Genomic DNA, 20,509 nt, shown 5'->3' with positions numbered 1-20,509 from the left:
CTGACCCCTGCTCGAGTGAGGTCCCTGTGCATGCGAGGTCCCTACACAGTGGCTCAATTCTTTTTTTGAGAAAAGCCGTCTTGGGTGCTGCCTGCCACTCCTAACAAGCACCTGGCTTTCCACTCTGACCAGTCCAGAGTCTGTGTCATGGCCAGTCATGTCTCCTCTCTTCTCCCAGCTCCAGGTGTCACCCAGCTCCCCAATTTCTCTGGTACTATCCCAGCTGGGTATACTGCTAGCTGTGTGTCACTTACTGCCTTTTTATCCACTCCCAGCGACTTTATGTGTGCAGGCTGCTGTGCAGGTCTGAGACTTCCCATTCTGGGAGGGGAAGGAGAAGCTCAGTGGCTATCACTGACCCGGCTCTCCTCAAATGCTCCCATCGCAGCCATGGTCTCTAGTTCATGGCCCATGGACCTTCTTGCTGGCTTACAAAATTTCCTTACTGCCCATTTCTAAGTGTCCTCTGCACACCTTGGCTTCCAAACTTCATATCAACTGAGATTCTGTTGACTGTTCACTCTGTTCTTTGGAAGATCAGCTAGGTTTCCAAGTTGGGTACACTAACAAGTGGGGTCAGCTCCCACCTACATTGCCAACATCTTCCTCCCTATCCTTTGTTGGAATCTCCATCAGCCCCATAGTATTTTCCTGAATCTCTTTGACATTCTGAAATCTCTTCCCTTTCAAGGTTGCTTTTAGTTTTGCGAAAAGCCAGAGGCCATAAGTACCAAGTCTGGGCTGTAGGGGTCTGAGTCACAAGGGTGATTTGATATTCCACAAAACAACTGTTCAAGAGACATGTTGCATGACTGGTAACATTGTTGTGATGAAGTTGCCAATCACCAGTTGCCCATAGCTGAGGCTGTTTTCATTTTATTGATCTCTCAACCATGAAGAACATTGAGTTAGTACTCCTCATTAATTGTTCAGTGTGGAGGGGTACACTTGTAATGGGCAACACCTTCTCAATCAAAAAACACAGTTAACATGGTCATGGTCATGGTCTGAAACTTTGCTGTGCCTTCTTTGGGTGTGGAGAACCAGGTGACCTCTATTGGGACGACTGGGCCTTCGTTTCCAGATCATAGCCATGGACCCATGATTCATCTCTGGTTTTGACCTTCTGGAGTGTATCTGGTTTACTGATAGCAGTTTGAATCAAGTCATTAGCAACTGCAGCATGATGTTTTTCTGCTCTGGTAGCAGAAGCCATGGAACAAATTTTTCCATGACACTTTTCATGCCAAGATCCTGCATTAAAACCTCAGACACAGTAGTGTTTAGGAATCCCCAGATCAGCTACTAGTTTTCACACTGTCAGGTGCTAGTCTTTGTTGATTGCAGCCAATACATGTTCAACATTCTCAGGTGTTCTGCTCGTTGCAGGCCTTCCAGAATGTGGATCATTTTCATCAGATTCTTGACCTTATTTGAAGTATCTGTGCCATACTTTATTTTCACTGTATTTATTGCCTCATCCCTGAAAGCCTTCTGAATCATCTGAATAGTTTCCAGGGAGGAATGTTCAAGCTTACTGTAAAATTTGATGGAGTTTAACAGTTATTTTGAATGTGACAGCCACACAGTACACATTCTCACTTAACAGTGTCTACTGCCCCCATTGACTGGTAGAGGGAAGTTGTCATTGTTCACATGTATGCATTTCAGTCCACTCTCTTTGGCTGCCAGGTTACACTGATGTTGCATAAACCATTCGCGTTATATTAACAATGGCTGGACTTTTTCCAGGCTGACCTCATATATAATGAATGGGTATTGAAATTTGTCAAATGCTTTTTCATCATCAGTTGATGTGATCATGTGATATTTTTTCTTTCTTAGCCTTTTGATAGGATAGATTATATTAACTGATTCTAGAATGTCAGGCTAACCTTGTATATTTTGGATAGTTCCTGGTTGGTTATGGTGTATAATTTTAAGAATACATTATGGGATTCAATTTGTTAATAATGTGTTGAGGGTATTTGCAAATATGTTCATGAAAGATATTTGTCTGTAGTTTTCTTGATTTTCAATTTTTAAACTCAATCTACAAGCAGAGAACATAATACAATTATAATTAAAAACAGACTATAAATAGATTATAGCTTAACAATAAGAGGGATAGAAGAGAGCAGTAGAAAGATGGTAACAACTGCTGTAGTGCAGAGTTAAGAGATGCTCTCTAAAGTTGATGGATAAAGCAACAATAATTAAATATCTTATTTTTGTAATATCAGAAAGGAAAAAAATTAAACTAAAACATAATTTACAAAATTGGAAAGAAGAGAAAGAGCAGACAGGTAGTAGTGGGAATGAGTTAAATCTTTCACATTTCAGAGCAGATACAAAAAAGGTACATTTTATTATTTGGAATATAAACTATGTTTCTGGGGCAAACAAATGCCAAAACAATATTTTTTCCTTTAATACAACAGTTTAAGTAGTTGGTCCTGGCTGCTATTTTGGTTTAACAGGATCTGAGACCTAGGCTCCTTTTATTATGTTGCTATGCCATCCTCAAAAAACAGCAATCACCTTGCTATCCATACTAATGCTTAGCTCAACCATCATAACTTTATTTTAGGTCATAGATTAAGGAAAATCAGGAGAGTAAGACTCATTCATTCACTTTAAGATTATGACATGAAAATAATTACATACTTTCTTCTCACATTCTATTAGTTGTAGAACTAGTCGCATGACCTCACCTGTCTGATAAAAAAATTAGGAAATATAGTCTTTAGTGGAGCAGATATGCACCCAGCTAAAAATTCTTTTAATATGGAAGAAGAGGAGAACAGATAGGGGAAACAGTTAACAGTTATCGCTATTTTGTTTATATTTTATAAATAAAGAAATACAGGTATAAGGAAATTATTTAGAGTTATGGGAAAATTTAAAAACAATTGGTACAAATATCATTGCCTCTGAGGAAAGGGAGGAGTAGGAAGAATCATACCTTTCATTTTGTATCCTTCTGTTATTATGGGATTATTATTTCCATATAGTTTTAATAATGATAATGTAATAGTAATAATACATACAATAAATATAATTTATGTGGCAAAGATATACCCTTTCTTTAGATAGCAGGGGGAAAATGACCCCCTTAGGAGAGTAAATAAAATTAGATTTAAGGAAAATAGAAAGCTTTAGTTGAATTACTTTTTGACTCCTAAAACATTTTTACTCCTATGTTTTCTCTTGTTCACACGGGAGTGTCAGCCCTTGCCAGGTATGTTGGGAAGAGAAAAACAAGATGAAAAGATAGCCATCATTACTTTGGACAAATGAGATTACTCAAGAGAAATAATGAGAGAGAAGGGAGATCAAACACATTCCATGCCATTTGTCCATGGCTGAAACTGAGCAGTGTTTCTGCTTTCAGGTCTTTGACCTGTATGATGCTTTCATGTATTGAGCATTGAAAGAATTTGCTGTCTCCCTTTGAAGGTTAATTTCTGGTATAATATATTTTATCTAATGAAAATTGGGGACTCATTTTCTATTCTGGATACATGTTCCTTTTCTCAATTTAATTCAATTATTTTTAATTATACCCTTCATATTATCTCTATAATTTTCATCTTTTATTATGATATTTAAATACCTGTAGGCAGTAACTCCTTAGTCAGATGCACATATTATCTATCTTTTGATCTTTTCTCTTAAGTAACTTTCTTCTGTCACTCAATGTCAATGGTTTTAAGGATTTGTTTTCCTCAAAAGGACCTATATCTATTTCTTTCTGAGAGCAACACATAGTTTCTCCGAACACTGTTTCTTATACTGACTTGAGGTGGATAAGAGGATATTTGACAAGATTACCTTGAAATTTCCTTTAAACCATGGGATTTTTCAATATTATACAAAGATTATAAATTGCTTTTCACTTATATATTGTGCAGCTAAGCAGTGATTTATAAAAGAAGAAAGTAAATGCAAAACTTTTTCAGTATCATCTTCCAATCTTTAGTAATACGAACATATTTTGAACTGTGTTTACAGTATTTGTTCATTATGTTATATTTTGCTTCCATAACTGGAAATTATTTCATATGTAAACATCCATATAATATACCATCCACTTTCATGTCCTTTAAAATAGTTAGGCAATCATCCATTGAATTACTGTATCATAGCTTGTCTAACTATTCACATATGCAAATCTTAAAAACTATTATTTCCAAGTTTTAAAATGATATTGATATGTAAAAGGTGACTGATTCATTAAATCAAGAAATAAACTTGATTTTAGTGCTGAGCTCACTATTAATAAATCAGAGAATGCCCATAGAATACACAAATGACATTTTATAGTCATAAATCCTTTTTCTGATTTTGGAAAGCACATCAGAATTGCATGGTTGACTATTTTGCAATGATATGCTTCAGTATTTTATCCACTGTTACTTTCTTACTTAATTTAACATTTAACTTTTCTGTAAAGTACATTCAATGTCTTTGGCTGTATATATTACATTGCAGAAAAACTAAATCCAAGAGGAATATTTCTCCAGCCTTAACAGAACATTTAAAACACATAGAAATTCTCCTCTTGGATATACCCCAAGATATACTGCAATTTTCAGTGGCTAATATTTCATATGGTGTAAAATGTGTTTCTAGTTCTTCCAATGACAGTTCCTAAATAAAAGTGTTGCTAACTGGTCTCATGTGATAACATTTACAAAGTTAGTTGGCAAATATATAGGCCCCTTTTAATATTGAAGTTGCCTTTGGTATATGTCATTTTATAAAATATGACCTTTCCATGATGGGCACCAATATATTGCTGAAAGTACAGAGAAAGTGTTTTCACTATGCATGAGAGAAGCAAATACTTTCAAAAAGTTGTGCACCAAAGACTAAGTGGTTTAGATTCTATTACTGAAGAATTGTGACACTCCTGTTAACAAGGTAGTAAGATAAGCTTTGAGGCAGATATTAGATAAATACATGTATATCTCTGTGTAAAGTCTAATGTATAATAATATAAACATAGCCTGGATGGGGGGGATTGCTAAGTGGTAGGAAGAAGGGTAAAGGTAACATGGCAGACATTATGCATAAAATGGCATTTTATATTTTGTTTGAGTGGCAACGAGAGGAGGGTCTACAATCATATATATTTTAAAAATAATGATAATAATTACTATAACAAAATATAAATATAAGAAGTCTACACTGAACAAAATTATGCTACCTGCCTGAAAGAGAATCTTTCTGATATCCCTAATGACTAAATGGAGTAGATATTGTCATTATGTTAATGCTAAAGATGAGGAAATTGGAACACATACAGGTCAACTTACTTGTACAGCATCACTCAGCCAGTATGTTGTGAAATAGTCAGATTCTTTTTTATTTCTTGTTCTGGTCTCTGGTCCCTCAACCTGTGCTTCTCAGTGGAACAGAGGAATAAAGAGCAAGCTACCTTTGCATTTCAGAAGATCACAAATTTAAAGATTGGAAGGAAAAAAAGCATCCCTTCTAAGTTTCTAAACAACTGATAACTAGTTTGTAGATATCTAGCAAATTCTGGCTATAGAGGAACAAGTCAGTACCTATTGTACTAATTTTTTTTTTTAAATATAGAAGTATTGGGGCAAATTTGGTAGACTGAGAGTAAACCCAAGAATCAAGTTTGCTGGATATTGGGTCCACACTAAGTGCTGGGTGAACTTTTCAAAGTTCCTTCCTGCTGGATGATTGTATGGCTACAGTCAGTATAAAACTGATCACAGTCAAGATAGAGAATGATGGTGATAATAATAAAGACGTTATTAATAATACTTTACAATACTTTTGTTTATAAAGCACTCCCTCATATATTGTTTCATTTGATCCTCTCCATAACCTTTGAAGTAGGTACTAGCATCAAACTGATCTTTATTTGATTGATGAGATCATTGGAATTCATTGATGTTCAAATACAAGTTTAGAGTTGATATTTTAAACACAATAACAACAACAACCACCTAATTTAAAAGAAGAGTGGATATGACTCAAGAGCTGACTAGTGTGACTCAGTTGGGTGTCATCCTGCAAAGTGAAAGATTGACCAGATCAGTTTCTGGTCAGGGCACATGCATAGGTTGTGGTTTCAATACCTGATTGGGGCATGTGTGAGAGGCAACCGATTGATGTTTCTCACATCTATATTTCTCTCCCTATCTTTTTCCTTCCTTTCTTCTCTTTCTCTAAAAAAAGAGTCGGTGTCCCTCAAGACCTAAACAGTGAAGAAAATTACCAAGATTTTTAAAAAAATCAAATTAACATCTTTGTGAGTTCCAGAAAGGCCTTGGTAATTATAACTTTCTTATGAGATGCCAAAGCTAACAGTTATGCTTATTTTTTTCCCCGAGACTTAGACTGATAACATAGATTGTATATTAAGGTGATAAGCCAGAGGTAGTCCCTTTAGAGTTGAATTTACTAGGGGAAAACTGAAGGCTCAAAATCACAGAAAATGAAAACAGGAATAAAACAGGAAGGTCAAAGAAAAGACTAGTAGGGAAAACTACTCTGATTGCCTGGACATGCAACTTATTATAGAAAGATGCAGGGTAATGCATACCAAGATCCAAAAAGCAAAACATAGACAAGACACAAAACAATCCTCTACCTACTTGATCCGAGTAGCACCAACACCCCCATCTGTCACATGGACCACACCATGGTGAAGAACTGTGGAGTACTGAATCATATACTGTGAGAGCAGTAGTGTAACTAAACAAAAAGAAAAGAGGAAGTTCAGCTGTCTGCTGTCACAAAAGCCACATTCATAAGGTAAATACTGGTGAAAAAGGAAAGAGGTTTATGCAGGTGCTGCATGATTTGGGAAAATGGTGGACTCTCTTCAGCAAGACCATATCCTCTTTCTTCCCTGGAAAAAGTTCAACCATCCTCAGCAAGGACAAGACAAAAGCCAGTGTCAAGAGTTCCTTCTTCATTTTAAAGTACAGTCCTTTGGAGCCAGCATGTGGCCACTAAGCAGGCATATTTCCCATCCAGATAGCTTATATTGTTCCCAGCGGCTGTTCATTTCAGGCTCCCTCCTAGAGCCTGAGTGTGGAGCCCATACAGCCATGGGCCATGTGACTGCTAGGACCACAAGGCTGTGTTCTCCTGGGAGAACACATGAAAGCACTGGCCAATGCATCACCAGGCGGGCAAGAGACAGCCAGAGAGGCTTCTTCCCGAAGTCCATGGGCCACATGTCTGCTAAGGGCCATGTGGCTCACAGAGAGAACAGGTGAGTGCACCATGTGAGTCCAGGTCACAAGCAAGCTAGCCATGAGCAAGACAGTTATCAGCCAGAGAACACTTTTGCTCCCCTGGGATTATATGAGCTTGGGTATGGGATGGACCAGATACTTTCTCAAAATGGCCAATTGACTTCCCAACTTTCTGTTACCCCTTACTCTTGTTACTTCATCATTGTTGAACTAAGTGCCAGGAATGCACTGATAGTCACCTTTGACTCCTATAGCAGAACAGTCCTTGTATCTCTTCCTTTGTCTCTATTTCTTCACCTCCTCCATGCATTTTCTATTTATTCACCGACTTCCTCAATGTTGATACTTCTCCAAGTTCTGACTATGCTTTTCTTCTCTCTAACACTTTTCCCAGTTACTCTTGAAAATTAAATCCAACACCAAGGCTAATGTTATATATATTTTTCCAAATCTCTAGTCCTATTATCCAAGTCTCTATTTTTTTAGCCTGTATATTATTAATTTGAAAATGTTGAAAACCAAAAGTGTCAGAGTTAGTTTTAAAATATTTTATTTATTTACTTATAGATAGAAGAGGGAGAGAAACTGAATGGGTGGTTGCCTCTCATGTGCACCCTACTAAGGGACCTGGCCTACAACCCAGGCATGTGCCCTGACTGGGAATCAAACCTGTGACCCTTTGGTTCACAGGTTGGTGCCCAATCCACTGAGTCACACCAGCCAGGGCATATCAGAGTTATTTTTATTTATACCCCTATCTTGCCACCCACCACATTGAATGCTATTGCTTCTACCTCTGAAATATATTTTCTATTCATCTTCTGTTTTGCATTTCAACCATGAATCCTCTATTTCAGGCTATTGCTATTATTATTTTATGACATTTACAATAATCTTCCTGGTCACTCTGAATACAGATTTCAAGCTGTCCAATAACCTTGTTCTCTGGCACTCATTTTGTTGGCTTAAAGCTGTGTTTCTAAAACTGTTTCAAATAAAAATAATTCTGAGGAAAATTAATAAGGAGTGTGTGTTTTTTGAAAAGGAGGTGATCAAATATTAAGAAATTCTGGGTTAAACAAAGTAAAATGTGCTTTTATATTACAGTACTTTCCAGAGCCTCTAGCATGTTAATTTACATTATGAATGTTCAATGTAATAGTTAATCCCATGGAAGCAAGGATTTGTTTGCCTTTTTCATTAGTATATTTCCAGAATAGTCTCATGGTGCCTATCAAATAATAAATGCTCAGTGCATATAATTTGAATAAAACAAAGAATAAAAGATGGATATATTGTAAACATTTTCCATTTATATTCCATATATATATTCCATATATATATATTCCATATATATATTCCACATATATTCCATATATGTATTCCATATATATGTTCCATATATATATATGTATTCCATATATATGTATTCCATACATGTATTCCATATATATTCCATATATATATAGTCCATATATGTATTCCATATATTTATTCCATATATATATAAAAGCTTTTTATCAAGTAATTGGCAAGGAAACTGTCTATAAAATATTTTTTATAAAATACTGCTCTAGAGTAAGGTTTCCCAACTTTGCACTAGTGATGTTTTAGGTTAAATGATTCTTAATGGTAGAGGGCTTGTTCTGTGCATTGTAGGATATTTAGAAGCCTTTGGCCTCTACGTGCTAGATCCCAGTACTACCAACACCTCCATTTGAGATTACCAAAATTGTCTTCAAACATTTCTGAATGTCCCTGAATGCAGATGGGAGGCAACGTCATCATTCTCTAGCTCAAAACACTTCACAACCTCTTCATTACTTGTGAAATTCAGTCCAGATTTCTTAGGCTGATATCAAAGGTTCCCTCTTTGTCTTGAATCTTACAGACTATTTTACATAAACACAAAATCTACTTTAGGAACCAGGCAATTAGGGAAGGTAAAACATGGTGGAAAAATGGGGCAGCTTCCTTAATGTAATTCTGACATGATCTTGGTCGATCACAGATATCATCACTCTCTCTTTCTTGATCTCACACCTCTAGTTAGCCAAATTTTTATTTGAACACTTTATATTTTATTTTCTTATAATATATACTAATCCCTGGCTCAGTGGATTGAGTACCGTCCTGCCAACCAAAGGGTCGCTGGTTTGATTCCCAGTTAGGGCACATGTCTGGGTTGCAGGGCAGATCCCCAGTTGGGGGGGAGTGAGAGGCAACCACACATTGATGTTTCTGTCCCTCTCTTTCTCCCTCCCTTATTCTCTCTCTAAAAATAAGTAAATAAAAACTAATAAGAATAACATGTACTACTCAAAATTGCCCTTAATATTCTTCCTTAGCTCTGATTTAACCTTTGAGGTACACTCCATGATGTTTCCTTGGTCCCATATTCCATTAGAAGACCCTTTTCCAACTTTAATATATGACCTACACACATAATTGCTTAAGTAATGCAAAAATTTGAGTGTCTACTATGTGCTAAGCACTGTGTACTCTACAAAGGTTACAACAATTACTGAAACATTTTCCCTACCTTCAAATAATTTACATACTAGTGAAAAATAGATTGAGATAAGTGCTATATCAGAAATAAACACCAAGTGGTAAGGAGAGAGCTTAAAAGAGAAGAATAATTAACTCTGTGTTTGGAATTCCTGGCAGGTAGTACAGAGAAAATGGCAAGTATGCTGAGTAATGAAAGTTGAGTAGGTACTGATCCAACACTGAAAAGAGTGGCCAGTCAACTCAGGAAGTACATATCCACAGGTATAAAGACATACTTATGTTTTGAAGAGTTGCTGTTCAGTGCTGTCTGCATTTGGTACTTGCAGTATTTGTTCCTTAGAGTGAAAAAAAGACTTCAATTTAACCAAGGATTGTTGCCCAGGCTTGTCATCTTCTCACTCATTTGTATGTAGACCTTGCCTTTATGCTTGCTAATATTGAACAGAACATCCAGATATACTGCTAGCATATGGCAGTGGAGCAGTGGGTGGGTGTGGGAATGGAGATGGCAATGATCAGGTCAGAATCAAGGTGCTTTTCTCAAAATGTGTGTCCTAGCCATAACAAATTTACCTCTCTTGTCATCCCAGATGAGGTTTTCAGCTCATGGGCAGCAAACAAACTCAAGAGACTTAAACAAACAAAAAACGTTCAATGTACCACAACAGTTTTTAAGGTTAAAAAAACAACCAGCAACAGCAAAAGAGTTTTCTCTAGCCTAACATTGAGGGAAAGTCCATTAGTAGTTTCCACATTGCAAGAAATTTTCAAATAATCCTTACATATTCTGCCAATGGCAGTTGCAAATGCATATTTTATTCACCAAACTAGTGGAAGCCACATAGACAAAGTAAATGAAATATAGAATTTATCGAGTATCCTTTACTGCATTTTTATATTGTTTTTAAATTTTCTCCAAAGTGCTTAAAGTGGAAGTAGACTTGTCCTTGCTAGAATTTTGCTCAGTTTATTTATGTCCAGACAGGAATATGGCAAATTTGTTTGGGACATATCTTGGCCTGAAGTAAATAAAGCTGTGGGTTCACAGAAGTGGGAATTTGATATCTTCTGCTTTTATTTTATTTTATGGGAGATTTTCTCCAACAAGTATCTGCTATAGAAAGCTTATTATTTGCTGCAAATGGTACAGAGGCTTCATCATTTGTGAAGATTCTAAGTTATTCATAGTGGCTGCTGGGAATTCTTTGTAGATAAGAGAAGAAAACCAAGTTTGATCAGTGGTATCTGTCATGAGCACAGGTTGAGGAGTGGTGGTATGCAGACCAGTTACTGCCAAGTCAACTATGTTTTCTTAATCTAGTGCCTAGACTATAACCCATTCTAGACACTTTGTCTATTTTATCAACATGATAATTAAAATTGTCTACACATTTGTATTGATTTATTAGTTGTAAATTATAGAATTAAAACTAATAGCCTACATTTTTGTTACAAATTCTTTTATTCTAAATCATAAGCATGTAATTCTGTAACATAACAATGTCACACTCAAACACACGATTTGACATGTTAGGTGAAATATTAAAATTAAAACTATAAATTATAACACCAATATTATTACCCTACCACCCACACTCAGGCAGGCATTACTGTTGCTGGGCCCTGTATACCAATACAAATATCCATATGAAGTATATCTCCATAATATTTTATTTAGGGTATTTTGCATGTATATTCCTTTTTTACTCCCATTCCAGCCCACCCATCCATCCCCCCCACCTCCCTCCCATTTCCACACCCCCCCTAGTTTCTGTCCATGTGTCCTTTATATTTGTTCCTGTAAATACTTCCCATTCTCCCCTGAAATTCCCTCACCTCTCCCCTGTGGTCACTGTCAGCCTGTCCTCTATTTCAGTGTCTTTGGTTATATTTTGCTTGTTTCTTTGTTTTGTTGTTTAGGCTCCTGTTAAAGGTGAGATCATATGGTATTTGTCTTTCACTGCCTGGCTTGTTTCGCTTAGCATAATGTTTTCCAGCTCCATCCAAGCTGTTGCAAAGGGTAGAAGCTCCTTCTTTCTTTCTGCTGTATAGAATTCCATTGTGTAAATGTACCATAGTTTTTTGATCCATTCATTTACTGATGGGCATCTAGGTTGCTTCTAGCACTTAGCTATTGTAAATTGTGCTGCTGTGAACATTGGAGTGCATAGGTTCTTTTGGATTGGTGTTTCAAGGTTCTTAGGATATAATCCCAGCAGTGGAATTGCTGGGTCAAAAGGCAGAGTTTAATCTTCAAAATATATAAAGAACTTACACAACTTCACTCTAAGAAGACATGCAGCCCAATTAAAAAATGAGGAAAGGACTTGAACAGACACTTCTCCAAGGAGGACATAGAGAGGATCCAGAGACACATGAAAAGATGCTCAATATCGCTGGCTATCAGAGAGATGCAAATTAAAACCACAATGAGATACCACTTCACACCAGTGAGAATGGCCATCATAAACAAAGCAACAAACAACAAGTGTTGGAGAGGTTGTGAAGAAAAGGGAACCCTAGTGCACTGTCGGTGGGACTGCAGACTGGTACAACCACTATGGAAAACAGTATGGAACTTCCTCAGCAAACTAATAACCTACATTTTGAACAGTGATCCTCCATAATACCATGATGCTATCTTCTTAAATGTGTACATCTCTTGCTAGTACTTGTCCATATATCAATATTTAACCCATGGTATATGTATCATTTTCTGTGTTGCACTTCATATAAATTTTAGTCATAAGCATTTCCATTTTGCTAAATAGTTTCCCAAATCATTGTTTAAATGACTAATTGTTTTTACTTTCTGATTGGTTGTTTTGTTACTAGGTAGACCTATCTTAAGAAATTTTCAGATGGTTTTACTTAGAATCCTAACCAAGGTGTATGAACTTTTACTTCAGTGTTTATACTTGAGTTGGTCTGGAAAATCAATGATGTTTTATTAAAGTATTTATAGGAAAAATAACATTTCATACAATATAGGTGAATTAATTCTCTCAAGTACATATATATCTATATATATGTTTGCATTTATATATAACATATAACAAGTACACATATATATTTACACTTATATAGAGATGTATACAAACACACATCTACACTTATAATTCTAATTATCATGATCATCATTGAGATGCATCAAACATTTTCAAAGTTAATAAGAACTTCTCTGTATAAAACAAATATAACATCTGCATTTATAGATGTTCTATTTGTCTTCAACTCTAATCCATTCTTCAGGCAACTATCACATTGATCTGAACAAAACCCTTAGCATACAGAATCCACAGACTTAAAACATATTTGGGTAATTCCTTATTTCAATCTAAGCCTAGGAGTCCCAGATTTCTGTATTATAGTATGAAGCTCTTGCTCCTACCTGGCTCCCACCTGGCTCCCACTACTTCTTTGCACAAATTAGCTAGCCACTTCTGGTAAACAGGCTTACTCACTGTGCCACAAACACTCAATTTCACTCCTTTTCACTGCCTGTTTATGCTGCTTTGCTATCTTGAAACCTTCCCTGTTTTACTAAGCTTGTGTAAATCATACTTGTGCTTGAAGTATCAGCTTCTCCAGGAGATTGTTCCTGACTAACCTAAACTTTAGAAACTGCTCTTTTCTTGTTTGCCTCACTGGATACTTAACTTCTGTTACTTTTTACTATTTAATTTTTATTATCTACTATTTTCTTTTACTAAATCACAATATTCTCAATGATAAAGATACAGTAACAACTAAAATCTCAACCAAACAAAAACCCTGTACAGTACCTTGCATTGATCCATGATAAATTAATGACTTATTGTCAGTGAACCCCAAACTCCCAAGTAGGGTAAACAAAAAGTATAAACTTCCTGACACAAACTGTCAATGCATTTTCTTCAACCAGTATGAGTGATTCTGAAGCTTGGTGGACCATCATCCTCCTACTTGAAATGGATTGAAATATTTCTGTGCAAGGGGATTATAGTTGCCTCTGTGTTGGCTATTCCATTATTGGCACTCTGAAGAATGTTATATTTTCACCACCAGAAGCTTAATAGAGCAACATCTATGTTTTCTTCCTTGCTTTGTAACGAGATCGTTTTCAATAAAATGACAGCATTCTCAGACAGCTGAACAGCTGTTATGGTGACAATTGGCTAACATCACCCACACCAACCATAACCATCAACTGGGTAGCAGCAGTGATTATGCCAAATTCAAATAAAATGTACTGAAATTAACAAAACTTAAAAGTGCTGCCAACAATTTAGAGTTTAACAATTATTTCGAGACCTGATATTTCTAAGTGGAATTTTCCCTAACCTCTAAATTTCTTATCTGTGAAATCTATGTTGATTTCCTCTTTTGTTTATTTACATTGAAACATAGTCAACCACATGTTTTTTCTCACTATTGGAAAGGTGACATTAGACAATAGTGTAGACTTTGTATGACTGCAGCTGAAACTGAATGACTCTGGACACAAAAATATAAGGGAATGCTTGCATACTTTTTTTCAGAAAAGCATGGATTTTGACTTTTGGTTATCATACTTGTGAAACACTTTGTAATTTCGTCTCTGAACCAACAGTTTTGGTCAGACACCTTGGCAGGCTCTGGTCAGCAGAGTCCACCTGTTGTGACTGAAGACAAGAATAAATTCACAGGAGAGAGCAGTCCTGTGGAGAAAAATGGGACAGCACGGCCACTCTCTCAAGGGGAGAGTGCCTATGGATGCCTCCACCACTCCCTCAAGAGGAGAGTGCCTCAACCCTTGCCTAGGCAGGCTTTTATTGTTTTTCTTGGGTCTTACATCAGAGAAAGATTTATTATCTATTACATAGAATATTATTGTCCACATTTTAGGTACAATCAAGAAAATGAAACATGCACAGGGGAATGGTGGTGAGCTGATTAGCTTTATCCTTGGGAAAATTCACACAGGCTTTGGAAATTACCTTGAAGATAGACAATACACATTTGTTGTTTCAGACCAGATTGATTGAGTTTTAGCAAGAGCAAGCCATAACAGTCTGTATGCATTTTCTAGGCTTGGTTCCCAAGGGAAAACTTGGTTTGAAGGTCTGGCTCCTGCATACCACTTCGCTTCTGTAGATTTCCCATACAGAGCTGAATCACACTTGCCAGACTAAAACAAACCAGTCCCCTACAGGACACTGTAGGGCATGAGAAGGAGGTCCTCAAACAGTGACTTGTAAAACTGAAAGGAACTTCTTATTTTACTGAGTGTTCCTTTTTTGTCTATCTGAATTTTCCATAATGTTTAACTGAAAAATATCTTATTATGCAAATTCTTTGAGCATTTTCTCAAGACATCACTGTGGCAAGGAGCAATAGATAGTGCACTGAAAATTAGAAAACCAATTGTAGCTCCAGGCCATAGTTTATTATTGACTGGTAAAATGGAAGGGTTGAAATAGATCTGCAAGTTACTTTTCTTCTCTACTATTACTGTGGTGGAACATTTAAATATGGACAAGCTTTTGTGAATTATAATAGAATCATCTCTAAAAGAAGGAATCTGGCTATATTAAGTACACTATACTTAGGTGTATATAAAATACTACATTAGCATTTTTTAATAATCTCTCCATAGTAGTTTCATGTATAAGTTATCAAAGCTATGATGTGTCAGTCTTTGTAGTTTAATATATAATGTGAATGGTTTTAATGATGTGAGTTGCATTCTGAGGGAAGAGGTGAAAAAAATAATGATTTCTTTATAGAGCAAAATAGTCAAGGGACTTGCAGCATCTGGTGTCCTTGCTAGTAACCAGAGACCTTAAGTTAGATACATCCACATATTAGGTCCACAGTTTATAAGCTACTTAATTACATAATTTTTATATCATTTTATATTATTGTGTTTGATCAATTGGAATATGAATAGAAAAATAATCAAAACTGACAATATTAAAAGCATTCTGCATAGTTACACCAAATTTTTAAACTGAATAAGAGAAATGAATATGTAAGAAAACTAATTTATACAATTTTGGGGGCTGATTTTGGGTTATTTCCAACTGTAACATGGAGGCACTGGTTTTAGTTACTTAATTGGGAAAACAAAACAGAAAACTTGGAAAGGAGATGAACACAGCAAAGTTTGGAAAATAGTGTGCTATAAATTATATTTATAAATAAACATTTCAGCAGTTTCTTTAGTGTTTATAATTTTTGCCTCATATGGCTGAAAGTAAACTTTGGCTAATGTCTGCCTTTCAGTGTGCAGGATGCCTCACATGTAAGTCATATAGGCATAGATGTCTTATTGCTTCTGTGTGGTAGAGGAGAGAAGTAATATGTTATTTTAAAAATCAAAAATATTCACACATATATTAAAGACTCACTTTCTATAGCAATCCACTGACCCCTTTCTCAAATATTATTTGCATGTCGTACGTATTTTTTGTAATGATAGAGTCATCATATCTTGAACTGGAAGTACAAGCTTAGTTTCTGAGAGGTTCCAAATTCAGTCTTCTTTACTGTTTTCTTTACATTGTCAAATGGTAAAATGGAGCATGAGAGAAGCATGATAACAACGCCTGGGCTATATTTGTGAAGTAGTCCCAGTTTTTCCAATGAGAGAAATGATGAGAAAAAGGGTAAGCTGCTCACCTGAGGTTATGCATCTGGTAGGTGGCAGAATCAGGATCTTGCCTTTGCTTTGTCCGACTTCAATTACAGTGCCTTTTCTGCTACTATATGTGGCTCGTCTTTGCGAGATTCATATTTTGATAGATTTTAGTATTTTAATTTTAATGAAATGTCCTCAAATTAAAACCACAATGAGATACTACTTCACACTGGTTAGAATGGCCATCATAAACAAAGTAACAAACAACAAGTGCAGGAGAATATGTGGAGAAAAGGGAACCTTAGTGCACTGTTGGTGGGAATGCAGACTAGTGCAGCCACTGTGGAAAACAGTATGGAATTTCCTCAGAAAACTAAAGATGGAGTTGCCTATTGACCCAGCATTTCCACTGCTGGGGTTATATCCTAAGAATCCTAAAACACCAATTCAAAAGAACCTATGTACCCCAATGTTCATAGCAGCACAGTTTACAATATTCAAGTGCTGGAAGCAACCTAACTGCCCATCAGTAAATGAGTAGATCAAAAAGCTTTGGTACATTTACACAATGGAATACTATGCAGCAGAAAGAAAGAAGGACCTCTCACCCTTTTCTATAGCATGAATGGAACTGGAAACATGCTAAGTGAAATAAGCCAGGCAGTGAAAGACAAATACCATATGATCTCACTTATAATTGGAACCTAGTCAACAAAACAAACAAGCAAGCAAAATACAACCACAGACATTGAAATAAAGGACAATCTGAGAGTAACCAGAGAGGAGGGGGAGAGGGATAACAGGGAATAATAGGGTGTAATAGGGTAAAGGTCATCAAGGAACTTGTGTAAAGGACACATGGACAAAGCCAAAGAGGGTAGGTTTGAGGGTGAGATGTGGGGATGGGTGGGGTGGGGGGCCTTCGTGGGGTGAAAAGGGAGACAACTGTAGTTGAACAACATTAAATAAAAAGAAACATCCTACATGCTTGATTTATTATCCAGTGAATTGACCAGTTTGGGGTTTGTATTGACCTAGCCTACTTTTACAAATTCAGAGCAAAAGCCACATTCAGGTCTACACTTATCTAAATTGATTGTCTATCCTAGTCAAATTCATAAACTACCATTTCAGTCTTCTGCTAAGTATTTGACTCTGTGTCCCAGTCTAAGTAATCCAACTCTGCATCCCAGTCTAAGTAACTCACTGTTCTTCATCAGTTTAGAATGATTCACAGATAGACAATCCCAAAAGGATGACTTGGTAAAATGTATTCTAGCTTCATTGCTTTATTGTATATCACTTTCTAAGACACTGTTAGAATTTATAAACTACATGGAAACATTTTATTCCTTCAAGTATAAACTGAAGGTACGATGTTCTTGTGATGGAAAATTGCCAAATGTTTCTTGAACCTATTGCAAAGTTCATATTCCTGTTAGTTCTTGAGTCATATTTCTGAATCAAGGCCTCTAAATTTTTATATAAGTGTCTAATATAATAGACACTATTTCTTCAAGATTCTGTATGTAGTATGTATAGAGTTCACTGAGTCATTTGTTTGGTCAGGCAATAAAAATATGCTTGGAGCCTACTATGTTTGGTCAAGAAACTCAGTCTTTCTCATCTAATATCTGTGTTAAAGAATGTCACAAAACATAAAATTGACCAATCTACACTGTGTAATTCATCTGTTAACAATAGATTTATTGCTTCAATATCACAGGAAGCACATTCTCACAATTCAGAAAGGGATCTCTGAAGTGAGCTAATGAGGCACAATTCCCATATAGAAACCTAGTAGGCAATTTTAAGTTTTGTTATAGCCAACAACATATTAACTACTTCGGTTTTAAGAAACAACTTAGCATGTGTGTTCATTGCTGGTCAAAATAAATAAATAAAATAACAATAGGGTGCTGTTTATCTGTCTGGCTGGTTATCTTAGACACTTTTGGTTATATGGACTTTTGTTTTTGGCAAATGAAGTGAAGATAAGTCTTTTTTTTACATGTTTTTGAACTCCTCTCTAGTTTAGCCAGCTGTGATTGTGCAAAATTTATCTGAGCTAGAAATAAAGGTTGTTTTCATACACTCTCCCTTTTTCTGGCCTGTTGTAAGAGGTCTACTGCCAGTCTCATTCATTTCACAGTGTTCAGTATTGGCCACCCAAACACCTGTTTTATGGACATCAGTAATAATCACAAGTGTTTTCTCCAAGAGGATGAAGTATGGTGCAGTAGCAAGTGTTTAGAACTGGGAGTCAGATGAACTTCTAGTTACTCTACTGACTCAACTAACATGCATTAGCTGTTTAACTCAGTTTTCTGGCTCTAAGTTTCTTCAACTATAAAATGAGGAGATTGAATGACAAATGAAAAACAATTGAGCAAGTTATAGTATTTAACTTCTTTTTCATCAGTGACCTTGTTTATAAAACAAAAGTAATATGACCATCTTCAAGGGTTGTCATTATGAGAAATAGAATATACTTCCACTGATTGTGGAAAGTCCCAAATACCCCCTTGATATTCCTACAATTCATGGGACCTTTCTTGGTCAACTGCAGCTTTGATAGATTGTTTCCACTGAATTAATTCATCATGGGTTGTTTCATTGTCTTATGTGTGTTTTTCCCATTTCATGACATAATCATCCTAAATGTGAAATTCAGCTCCTTTCCTTGATTTTTTTTAAATGAACAAAGAAAGCACACACACACATATATACACACAAAACAATTGCGTTTGCATATCACATTTTACTGAAGGCTGTAAGAAATGCAAATATTTACTATTCAAGTGTAGAAACAACCTAAAATACTAGTTATCCACATTCTTAAGAGAAATAAATCCACCATTTCTATAACTGGAGTTGTGTCTTCTCTTCCTTCGCTCCTCTGTTGCTTGGTCCACACATTCTTATCACTGTAGAATACAGAACAGGAATGCTTTTGTCAGCCTCAGTTACAAACTCTGTAACCAGCCACCATCACATATCTCTTTAAGAATCTTTGCCCTGGCTGGCATAGCTCAGTGGATTGAGCATGGGCTGGGAACCAAAGTGTCCCAGGTTTGATTCCCAGCCAGGGTACATTCCTGGGTTGCAGGCCAGAACCCCCAGCAACCGCACATTTATGTTTCTCTCTCTCTCTCTCTCTCCCTCCCCTCCTTCCCTCTCTAAAAATAAATAAATAAAATCTTAAGAAAAAAGAATCTTCAATAAAAGAGCCTTCAGTTTAAGATGCTCTACCTCCTTAAAAGTAGCTGCAGCCAGTCTTCTACTCCATTGTGCATGCTCACCTCCCTCAGGGGTCATGTACTCCTAAACAACAGACATTTTATTCCATTGTTCTTTAAGTCACAGTAATTAGCACCCTGCCTATTGTATATCAGCACAAGACCAATTTTTCTTCTTTGAATATGCTATACATAGTTAGATGGTTTACAGACTTATGCTTTTCACATTTATTTAGAGGAGCAGAAAACATGTATATACCAGTTACTATGTGCTAGGCTGTGATCTAAGCATTCCACATGAATCAGTGCACTTAATCTTCATGACAAACCAATGAAGTAGGTGCCTTTATCAACCCCATTTTATAGACAAGGCAACTGAGGCACAGACAGTTGGGTAATTTGTATCAGATCACACAGTTAGTATGTCCAACTTGAATGTCAACCCAGCTCATTGAGTTCTAGAGTAGATGCTCTTAAATACTAGATGATAATTCCTCTCTATGCCATAGTCATAAAAATTCTCACTGATCAATGCAATGAAATGTTTATAATTTTATGAGGTTCATAGACCCAGTACCTGTCCTTCTCTTTGAAAAGTACCTCAAACATGTTGTATACAATCATAAATATTTGGGTAAATGAAGGGATTTTTTGCAACTAAAGAATCTATCTGTTTGAAGAGACCATGAAAACCATATATTGCCACCCTTTTCAATTCAGCTAATGTGAATATATTGTCTTCTGTATGGCCAGAATATCCCCTTGTGTTATCTCATTAAATTTATGTAATACCTCCCTCCTTAGCTAAATACTATTGTCAGTTTGGGGGCTGATGTTATCCTAGAGTGTGTTAATTTTACTGTCACATGGAGACAAGATAATTTCAACATTGTCCTATGGGGCATAAT

Source organism: Phyllostomus discolor, chromosome X (genome assembly GCF_004126475.2).
Source record: "Phyllostomus discolor isolate MPI-MPIP mPhyDis1 chromosome X, mPhyDis1.pri.v3, whole genome shotgun sequence".
Taxonomy (NCBI): domain Eukaryota; kingdom Metazoa; phylum Chordata; class Mammalia; order Chiroptera; family Phyllostomidae; genus Phyllostomus; species Phyllostomus discolor.
The sequence above is the reverse complement of the archived record's forward strand: the minus strand, read 5'-3'. Positions refer to the sequence as shown.